General features: G+C 45.0%; 1 non-coding gene across 1 annotated transcript; it reads left to right on the top strand.

Moving 5' to 3' along the window:
• The first annotated feature begins 7,142 nt into the window (after positions 1-7,142).
• On the top strand, positions 7,143-7,245 carry LOC114008146 (U6 spliceosomal RNA). The gene has a single exon (XR_003549707.1). It is a non-coding gene; the product is annotated as a U6 spliceosomal RNA (small nuclear RNA).
• Positions 7,246-11,323: the final 4,078 nt, after the last annotated feature.

Below are 11,323 nucleotides of genomic sequence, written 5' to 3'. Positions count from 1 at the left end.
TTTGAGGGAGATTTTTGCTATAGAGCACATGCACTTGTCAGAGAGACAGAAAGCGAGAAATCATGCCCCCGGGGGGTAGCCACACCACAATCCCTTCTCTATTCTCCTCTCGGGATCTTGGGCATGCAGGCACATGCACACGTGGGCTTTTCATTTTACTTACCCTCTGCAATGTCAGGCGGACCCTCTGTCCTCCCCAGGCCCGTTGCCATCAAAGTCTTCCAAGCACGATTTCTTCTGTTAGCTGTTGGTGCCGAGCTCCCATTACTGCTGATTGGTAGGGCAGCCTCTGCTTTCGGCTTTGACACCCTGTCCTTTAAAGTGAATGTGAAATTAATAGCTAGGATCAGTTATGTACAGTTTTGTTTTGTTTTTTTGTACCACTTTTTTTCAGAGAGTAGAACAAAGCAGCAGTCCTCTGCTGGCTCAGGGGCAGTGAAGCCTTCACGAAAGGATGTAACACAGAAATGGGTTTTAAAGGTTGAGTAGGAGTTCATATGAAGTCAGGAATATGGGAGAATTTCTAGGTAGAGTGACTTGCAGAGTTAAGAGTTTGTTAATCCTGAAAGTACAAATGGAGAGTATTCCAACAGCCGGGCATCAGGTGGTCTTCGGACAGCTGATCTTCCAACCGTGTCTCTAGCAGACAATGCTTCACTACATCCCAGTTACCTTCCCAGGCAGGCCTTTCTGGGTCCTTCCACAAGTCTAAAGAGGAAAAACCATCACCTGACAGCAGTTCTCAGACTTTCTGGTCTTTGGATCTCTTTCTCCTTGTAAAAATTACTGAGAATCCTAAAAGAGCTTTTGTTCATGTGGGTTTTATCTATGCATATCTACTTGACTAGAAATTAAAACTGAGACATTTTAAAAATATTTAATTTGCTTCATTTAAATCCATTACATGATAGAATTTAAAACACCTCTTCTTATGAAAAATAACTATTTTCAAAAATTTGTGAACGGACTGACATTGCATTGGAGTTTTGGAAATCTCTGCCTCTGGGGTAATAGAAGACAGCTGGGCTCACATCTGCTTCTTCGTTCAACCTGTCGTGCCATCACATGCCACGTAGCTTCTGGGAAATTCTTATGTACCTGTGAGAGCGTGGGAGTAAAATGGCCAGCAGTCTGAGTGTTATCATGAAAATAATTTTGGTCTCTTAACATCCCTGTAAATGCCCCTCATACAAAAATTTTAAAGAATTATTTTATTTTGACTTATTTGTTTTGACCAAATACAGAGTGAGAGAGAGAGGAGAGAGAGAGAAAGTGAGAAAGCAAGCTGCTAGGTCTGGGATTCGAACCACGGTCAGCCAGTGTGGAAGTCCAACACCCTTAACCACCACACCATCTGCCAGCCTCTATTTTTTATTTAAAGAATTATTTTGTGAACAGCAGATGGCATAATGTCTACCTTGCTGGACTCTCATGTAGTCGACCACAGTTCAAGTCCCGAACCCGGTGGCTTAAACTCATGCTGGGAGCGAGTGTTCGTGCGTGCCCAAGATCCCCAGAGGAGAATAGAGAAGGGATTACAGTGTGGTCATCCTCCCTGGGAGAGGTGATTTCTCACTTTCTGTCTCTCTGTATATCTCTGTCTTTCCGGCAAGTGCATGTGCCCTATAGCAAAAACTTTTCCAAAAAAAATTTTTTATTTTGACTTTATTTATTTGTTTTAATTTGACTAGATAGGGACAGAGAGAAAGAGAGAGAGAGAAAGCAAGAAACATTTTAAGAACTATATAGTTTTGTTTTTGAAATTTGTTTCCAGCTTTTTTGAGATATACTTGACAAATAAAAGTTGTATGTATTTATGATAAAAACAACAAAAACAAAATTACTGGTCTAGGGCCAGCCCATGGCATGGAAGTTAAGATGACTGGAGAAACCAGCAGATGGCATAATGGCAACATTGCTGGACTCCCACATAGCTGACCTCAGTTCAAGTCCCAGACCCAGAGGTTTGAAACACACACCAGGCATGTGTGCATGTATGCCCAAAATTCCAAGAGAATAGAGGAGAAGTGATTGCAGCATGGCCATCCCTCGTGGTGGGTGATTTCTCACTTTCTGTCTTTCTGTCACTCCAGAGAGCACATGTGCCTCATATTAAAATAATAATAATAATAATAATAATAATAATAATAATAATAATCTCTCTTTAAAAAAAATAAGAGATAACTAGAGCCCACATGGCCCATTGCACAGTTCAGGAACTGGACCCAGAGGCTTGAAAAACATGCCGGGTGAGTGTGCATACATGTCCAAAGTCTCAACAGGAGGGAGAAATAGAGGGGACTGTGGTGTGGCCATCCCCCCTGGGGGGTGCTTTCTCACTTTCTCTCTCTGCCTCCAGAGTGTATAGGCACCCTATAGCAAATTTAAAAAGGGGGTGGGGGAGTGGCCAGAGGGTGGGAGGTAATCAGGGAGAGATGCACTCACTGTCTGAAACTGAAGGGTTGCTGTAGGGAAGAGGTGGAATTGTCTCAGGGTGCCCTAGACGTGAGCTGAGGCCTGAGGAAGGCCACTACAGACACAGAGGGGAAGCTGATGGGGTGGCTCTTCAATCACTGGGGCATCTGGCATCTGAGGCTGCGCTGGTAGGAGTGAGCCCAGTCACCAGAGCATTCAAATGGAGGCCGGAGGTCATGCCTGAGCGAGGCTGGGGGTCCATCAGCCATGACACCCACACACTCTTCCCAGATCTGAGTCCTATACTTCTAGCTGACTAAAAAGGCTCTCAGAGGAAAAGAAAGAAAACAAGGAGATGGGAAAGATGGTCCTGAGACAGGCGGAAGGAGCCGTGGGTGTTTGGTCAGGCTGATTTGCTGGGTTCTCCATGAATCCAACCTGGAGGTGGGATGTAGTTAGCTGCCAGTCCTCTGACCTAGACAGACCCAGAGAAACACAGCATTGCTCAAAACAGGTCACAGAAACCAAATGTTCTGTCCCTGAAATGCCCAGTGCCTGGACTGTGCTGCCTGGCCAGGTGGAAAGCCCCTCATTCCCTGGTACTCTGAGGGTCAAACTGTGGGAAGCCAAGCAGGGAGGCCAAGGCACCATGACTCAAGAGGCCACTTTGCGCTCCCATAAGTAACTCAGCCACTGCTCGGCCCTCTTGCAGTGACCCTCTCACTGTGGAGAAGGTGAAGAGCTTCTCTACAGACTGGCTTTGGCTTTAGGGTAGGCAGTGAGCATTGCTTCGAAAAAGGCCCGGCCTTTGGAACGGCCTTCGGAACGACACTCTCCTATCCACACTCCCTCAGCCTCCACCAGGGCAGGTCCCAGTGCTTGACTGATCTTACAGATAAGAAAACCAGAGCACTTAACTGAGGTCAGAAAGCTGCTGGGGAGTGTGAAGACAGAAGTCCAGGCGCAGGCCCCGCCACAGTGGAGAGACACTGGGAGGCCCCGGTTTGGATCCAAGGTCAGCTTGGAGGAAGGATTGCAGTGAGGCAAGACCCTGTTGAGGGGTTCTCTCTCTCCTCTCAAGAAAAACTTAAGGGTCAGCCAGGGTGGTGTGGTGGTTAAGGGGACTGGTATTCATGTTTGACTCAGTTTGGGTCTGGACCTGGTGGCCCAGGAAAACACTGGGTGCATGTGCATGCCCAAAATCCTGAAAGAAAAAGGGATTACTGCATGGTCAACCCCCTGGGGGCACTCTTTCACTTTTTCTCTCTGACTCTGTCCAGAGAGTAAAAGCATGGTGTAGCAAATAAAAAAAGAAAAACTTAAAGCCTCCAAGTTCCCAACCCCAAGCCCCCTGCCTGGCCTCAGCACGGGTCTCCTGGGAATGCAGCTGCTGGTCTGCTTTCCATCTGAATCTTGGGTGCACACCCATCTGGAATTTGTCAACAGAATCTGGCTTCTTTAAGCTGCCAGCTTGCTGTTTGACAGTCAAGTCTTTCAAAATGTGGTGCAAAGGGCCCTGGGGCTGAGGAAGAAAAAAACAGAGCAGCCCATGGGGCCCTGGTCATTATCTCTCAAGTTCTAAGTTGGCTTTCAGATTCAAAGGGGTGGCAGACAGGTAAACAGAGTGCCTGGGGCCACAGGAGAGATGACCTAAGTGGCCCACCTATGTATGTGTTCATGGTCTCTTTCTATATCCAGTATTACCTCAGCCTGTCTTTTGTCCAGTCTTGCACGGGGTTTTGGGGACAGAGACGAAAGGCACAATCCTGAACCTCAAAGAGCTCACCAGGCGCCCTTTCACCTGCTGCTTTACTGTAATAAGTGATACAACAAACACGACAGTCCAATTCAGGAATTCCACTTCTGCAGATTTTTACAAGCTGCTGAGGGAACAGAGGAGAGGTCCCTGGCTCAAACCAGAGGTAAAAGGGAAGGCTTCCTGGAGGAGGGACACAGGTTTTTTCGGAATACAGAGATATTAGCAAGATAAAGGAAGTGGGAACAATTCCTAACCATGTGGCTTACCATGACTGTTCACTATGGCCTACTAGATGAATCAGAGAAGCTTCCTGCTCCAAGAAAGAGGTGACTAAGCACAATGCTTTTTTGGGGGAGTAGGATGAGGGGAGGACAGGACTAATCCAGCCCATGGGGCTGCATTTCACACCACTGATTTGCCATCTCCCTCACCCCCATAGCACCTAGAACACAGTGGTTCCAAAAGCCAAGCAGGAGGGAACCTATCGGTACAGAAGATGGAGCAAAATACATAAGGCCTTTCCTTTCCCATAGACAGGAACACCACTACAGGACTGCTAAGTGATCTAGGGCCAGCCTCACAACCTAGTGGTTAAGGGAGCTGGATTCCACATGGCCAACCACGGTTTGAATCTCGGCCCTACTGGCTCACAAAATGCTCCAGGTGCATATGCATACATGTCCCAAGTCCCAACAGGATGGAGAAGTAGAGAAGGGATTCCAGCATAACCATGCCCCACGGGGGGTGCTTTCTCTACCTCTCAGGTCTTTGGCAAGTGAATATTCCCTCTGGCAATTAAAAAAAAGTTCTCTAAACACATTTCACCTCCACTGAACCAATGAAAATCAACCTTTGAAATAACAACATTTCCACTTTACAAGAAAAGTGACCTCATGGATGGCAGCTCATCCAAACAGAAAGGCAGCTGAGTGCTAAAGGGACTGGCTATGGCCAGAGAAGTTGAGAATATATTGAGTGGCATGGTGGTTAAGGCAGCTGGATCCCACATAGCCAGCAACGTGGTTCCAGTCCTGGACTCTCTGGTTTGAAAAACATGCCAGGCGTACGAGTATGCATGCCCCAAATTCTAAGAGGAGCATGGAGAAGGAACTGTGGTGTAGCCATCCCTGGGAGATGTTTCTCACTTTCCCTCTTTCTGTCTCTCTCTAGTCAGTGCACTTACCCTATAGCACATTTTTATTAATAAAAAATTAAAAAAAGTATGCGACCAGCAGTTGGCATAATGGCTATTGCTGAACTCTCATGTAGTCAACTGCAGTGAGTCCTGAACCCAGTGGCTTACACTCACACCGGGTGCATGTGTGTGCCCAAGATCCCAAAAGGAGAATGGAGAAGGGATTGTGGCATGGCCATCCGCCTTGGGGGGGTGGGGGTGGGGTGTGATTGCTCACTTTCTGTCTTTCTATCTCTGTCTTTCTGGCAAGTGCACACACCCTATTGCTAAAACCTCTACAAAAGAAAAAAAGAAAGAAAAAGTGTATTAAGGATTGGGAGCCAAGTTTCTCACTGTCCAAGAAAGGAATTAGAAAGGGAGAAGTTAGGATGAACCCTGTGGTTTTGATTTAGCTAGTAGGTCAATGTGTGTCCACTGGGATGCCTTGAGAGCAGTGAGATGCCAGAAGCCATGAGTGGAGTAAGGTGAGGGTTTTAAACACCATCTCCATTACAGCAAGCCAGAGGGAGCTGACTTGGGCTGGGGCACACAAATACAAGGGCCTGGACTATATTACTGTGCCAGGAAGTAAAGACATTGCCAGTAATTCCACTGCTTGGTACTCACCCAAAGGATAGGAAGTCAAGGACACTTGCACATCCATGTGGCACATATATACCACTGAATATTTCTCAGCTATAAGCAGCACTGAGCAGGGCCAGCAGATGGTGTAGTGGTTACATCTTTGGACTCCCACATGGCTGACCTGTTTGAGTCCTGGACCTGGTGGCTTGAAACTCAGGCCAGGCGCATATGTGTGCATACCCAAGATCCGGGGAGGAGAATGGAGGAGGGACTGTAGTATAGTCATCTCCACTGGGGGATAATTTCTTGCTTTTCCTTTCACTGTCTGTAAGACTCTCTGGCGAAAGCATGAGCCCTAAAAAGCAAAACTCTTAGGAAAAAAAAAAAAAAAGAGGGAGCAGCATATGGCATAATGGTTGCATCTCTGGACTCCCGTGCAGTCGCCTGTGGTTTGACTGGACCCAGCAGATTAAAATTTACACCAGGTGCATGTGTGTGCATGCCAAAAACCCCGAGAGGAGAATGCTGAAGATCGTAGAGTGGCTATCCCCCACCCCTCCAAGTTGGAGTGATTTCTTACTTTTTCTCTCTCTCTCTCCAGGGAGTACATGTGCCCTATGGCAAAAATCTAAAAACAACAGGCAAAATTTTGAGAAGATATAGCCTATAGATTCAAATTAAGATTAAGATTCAAATAGCTCTCCATATAAATAATAAATAGGGAGAGACAAAGAACAACTTCGGAGTGGAGAAGCCTGCCAGACCAACCTTTCTCAAGTGGTTAAAGTGATTGCTTTCTCTCTCTCTCTCTGGTCAAAATAAAACAAATAAAGTAATTCTTTAAAAAAAAAAAAAATGCTGCCAGAGATAGGCTTAAAGCAATTTGTAAATAAGAAAAAACAAACTAAAACGCTAAAAAGTGATATCATGCCAAGGTTCATACAATCATTCAATAATCAAGAACCCCAACTCCTGGGACCAATAGATGGCATAATAGTTATGTTGCTGGACTCCCACGTAGTCAACTGCAGTTTGCTTCCTAGATGGACCCAGAAGCTTAAAACTCAAGTTGGGTACGTGTGCATGCATACCCCAAATCCCAAGGAGAATGAAGGGATTGCAGCATGGCCATCTCCCCCGGGGGATGCTTTCTCTCTCCAGGGATTGCATACATCCTATAGCAAAGATCTCTCAAAGAAAACAAAAACAGTGCTTGCTTCAGCAGCACATATACTAAAATTGGAACGATACAGAGATTAACACAGCCCTGCGCAAGGATGACACGCAAGTTCGTGAAGCATTCCATTACTTTTTTCTCTGGTCAAATTAAAATAAATGAATAAGGGACCAGCAGTTAGTGTAATGGCTATGTCGCTGGACTCCCATGCAGTTGACCGTGGTTCGTGTCCCGGACCCAGTGGCTTAAACTCACGCTAGGCGCATGTGCATGTGTGCCCAAGATCCCGAGAGGAGAATGGAGGAGAAGGGATTGCGGCATGGCTATCCCCCCTGGGGGGTGATTTCTCACTTTCTGTCTCATTCTCTTTCTGGCGAGCACACATGCCCTCTAGCAAAAACCTCTCTAAATAAAGAAATAAAGTTCTTAAAAAAAAAAAAAACCTCTATGCTCTTTTAAAACATATTCCCACCACCAACCATACATTCTCAGCAAGGTTCCTGCTGGTTGAGATATGCGGCCTAGAGTCCTAACCTGCTACTGTGCACAAACAACTCACCCGGTTTGTTTCTCTGGAGAACCCTGGCTTACACAAAGGCCATCTGGAAAGCTAATGGAAAGTATAGGGTAAAACTTCCCAACTGTCACCATGGCAAAGAGTATTTGTACACTAGGGAAAACAAATGAGGAGTTAGGACTAAGGTCAGGTTCCCCAGCTGCCCCAAAGATCACCTCATGGGCTAGAAAAATCACTCTCTACATGCTGAGAAGCTGTGAATAGGAAGGAGGATCTGGATCAAATGCATAAGAATAGAACGTTCCACTGAGATAGGATGCAGAGTGATTACTAATCTGTGCTCCTGGAAGTTGGGTTGGTCCTGTTAAAAGGATCCATCATGTTTATTTTTATATTGCCAGACGGTGCATGTGCTCACAAGAGTGAGAGAGACCGAGCACTCCCCACAATGAGGTGTGCTCACACTGCAATCTTTTCTCCATCACGTTAGAATTTGGATAGGGGCTGGCAGGTGGTGAGGTGGTTAAGGCACTGGACTCCCATATGGTAGACAACAGTTGAATCCCGGATCTGGAAGCTTGCTTTCTCACTTTCCCTCTGACTCTCTCTGGTCAAATGAAATAATAACTAAGTAGGTAGGTAGGTCACAGGCAATTTTTTTTTTGGAGGTTTTCGCTATAAGGCATGTGTGCTCGCCAGACAGAGAGAGAGAGACATAGAAACAGAACACGAGAAATCACCCCCCGGGGGGATGGTCACACCACAATCCCTTCTCCTCCATTCTCCTCTTGGGATCTTGGGCACGCACGCACACGCACCCGGCCTGAGTTTTAAGCCACTGGGTCTAGGATACGAACCGCGTTCGACTATGTGGGAGTTCAGCGACATAGCCATTACACTAACTGCTGGTTCCCACACAGGCGATTTATTTAGGCCTCTAGTGCTGGGATTCTAACCTTAAGGTCAGCTATGTGAGACCCAGCTTTCTATGCTCAGCAATAACCACTGTGCTATTAAGACTAGCCAGGTCCTGTCACTACAGCCACTCCTCGCTTTTGACCTACCTGTTTAGTAACAGCTTGGACTAACGACCCATCCTCCAGCATGGAGACTCCCCTTTCTCAGTCTTGGTGCTGTTCCCGCAGGTGGTTAGTATTCACTACACGATGCATTTGCAATCACGCAAGACTACATCCCTGGTTTATAAATGTATACTTTATTGTGCATCCATAGCAGTATTCAGAATGAAAACAATTAAACTGGATTTGTATAATCTTGTTGCGGTGTGCCTTGTTGCTTTCTGACAATTAATGTATGCACTTTATTAACACATAGATAAAATGAATTATTCTGGTGTGGTGTTACAGGATATCTACTGAATAATACATACCTTACGGCACCAAGACACACCACAAGACATCCACCTCTAAGCTCCTTGCCTATTGACCGATTCTCTTGATGACCTAGTCATAGAAACAGAACTGTCATTAGGCGAGGAGTCTGTATTAAGGAGGCCTCTGTCACGGTATGACAGTGACCACTGCAGTAGCCACGGCAACACAAATGTGAGTCACCACACATGAAGCAAATTTTAGTCTTCCACCTTCCTGTCTGAGAAAACCCTACTTGAGGGATGATGGCTTTTTAAATCTAGTGACACCATGGTAGGGAAGGCTCTGCACAACCTATTCTCCATTCCTTCCCACTATCTTTGCAGTCCCCAAACACTCAAAGTGCTGCATCGTTCTTCCAGCAACCTTTCACTCCCTGCCTATCACTGCTTTACCCATCCTCTCCTCCCCAAAGCAAGCCGACATAGTTCTGGAAACTACCCTGGAACCTAAACAGGTACGATGCTATTCTCCTTTCTATAAGTTCCACCCACTCTTGCCTTTCAGCTCTGGTTAAGATGCCTCCTCCAACCGCCCCAGCCCTGATCCCAGGACCCCAGGGTTTCCTTATGCCAGGTGTTTCTGACAAGGTGCTCTGTATGGAATCTCATTATCTTACTGTAAAAGCAAGAAATAATGTAGCAAGAGCAAAGGATGGTTTCAAAGTACTGATTGGGACCCACTAGGCTAGCACATAAGGTATACAAGGTGCTTTCCTCCGAGACTGGAGATACTGGGGGTGATATTGTTCCTCTGGAAAAGGTTTTTATGGTTGCCTGGAAACCAAACTAGAGAAGACCTCAAGTGTCCAAGAATGCCAAGAAATAAAAGTCATCATAATTTATGATGGTCTAGTAAGTTTAGAACAGGGGTGGCAAACTTGTTCTGTTTGGGGCAAGTAGTAAATATTTAGGCTTTGCAGGCTTCTGACCCAACTATTCAACAGTACACCTTTTTAGCACAAGTGTGGCTACAGACAACATGCAAATAAGTAAGTGTGGCTAGTCTCCTATGGACACTAAAATGTGAGCCAGACTTTTTATGTAACATTAAAAACAAAAAAGTATTTTCAAATGTAGAGACTATTGTTAGCTCAAGACCCATATAAAAGGTGGTAAGCCAGATACAGCTCATGAGGCTGTAGTTTGCTAGTCCGTGGCTCAGAAACAGTGGAAAGTGGACAGGCAGGGGTAACTGAAAGGATGTGTTTTACAACCTCACAGCTGGGGAACCCACCCACAACACTTGGTTCAGAAGCACTCAGTCCCTGAACTAGCTTACTCTGGGGTCAATCTTCAATAGTAGTCTTAGGTTGGCTGCTATGATACATATAATATTTTATTTTTTAAAAATGCTATCGTGATCTCTTAAAATGCTCTCCTAAACCTTGCCTTATACCCATCAAGAACTCCCACTGCTGTGTTGATGTGTTTGCTGTCAAGAACAGAACGAGGAGACCCAATGAAACCGATCTATCAGTAGTTCCTGGTCTCCCATATGCTACATTCACCAAGTACTAAAGAAAACAGGATTGGTGATAGAGGCACTGTCAACTTTTAATCAAAGATTCTATGTGACAGAATCGCTTAAAAAATGAGAGATGCAATGTTGGATATATTGAAAATATTTTATAATTAATTCTCTAGGATCCTACTCATCTAGTAATACAGGAAAAAAATCATATGGTGGAACACTTCAGTATTTTTAAACAATGAAGAGAAATATTTTATCAGAGAATGGCATAAGAATCTTACAAATATAAACTTAAGCTTCCTCCCATTTTTCACAGAGCAACTAAACAATAAAAAATATTTCAAGAAAGAGATGACAGTATACCTCAAGTGCAAAATTCCAAAGTCAAATAGCCACTTACATTAAGAGATTTACCAAAACTGTAAATTAAACAATAACAACAAAAGGCACAAAAAGCCCATTTCTTCTATAGTGTTTCAGCTGATTCTCTGAGAAACAGATACACATGGTACTGTAAAGAATGCTGAGAACTTGGCCCAAGCTGTCTTTTGCTAATTATTAATCCCCAAGGACAAAAGCTCCAGCCAACAACTTCTGCTGTCACTTTTCAGAGAAAAACAGCTGCTGCTGGTTTTTCTTTCCCCCCTATTCCCAGTTTTCACTATACTGAGCAATAAGGCAGCAGATAAATGACAGTATTTCATTATCTGACCAGAAACGCCGGCCACTTTCCAACTCATTTCTCTGCCTTGAATGATGAACGTATTTTGGAATTCTCATTTTGTTCTCCTGAGATTATGCACGATCTGTTACAAAACATATAGGCAATACA

The sequence above is a fragment of the Tupaia chinensis genome, unplaced genomic scaffold (genome assembly GCF_000334495.1).
Source record: "Tupaia chinensis unplaced genomic scaffold, TupChi_1.0 Scaffold000291_1, whole genome shotgun sequence".
Lineage (NCBI taxonomy): Eukaryota > Metazoa > Chordata > Mammalia > Scandentia > Tupaiidae > Tupaia > Tupaia belangeri.
This window is presented reverse-complemented; position numbering and strand designations above follow the sequence as displayed.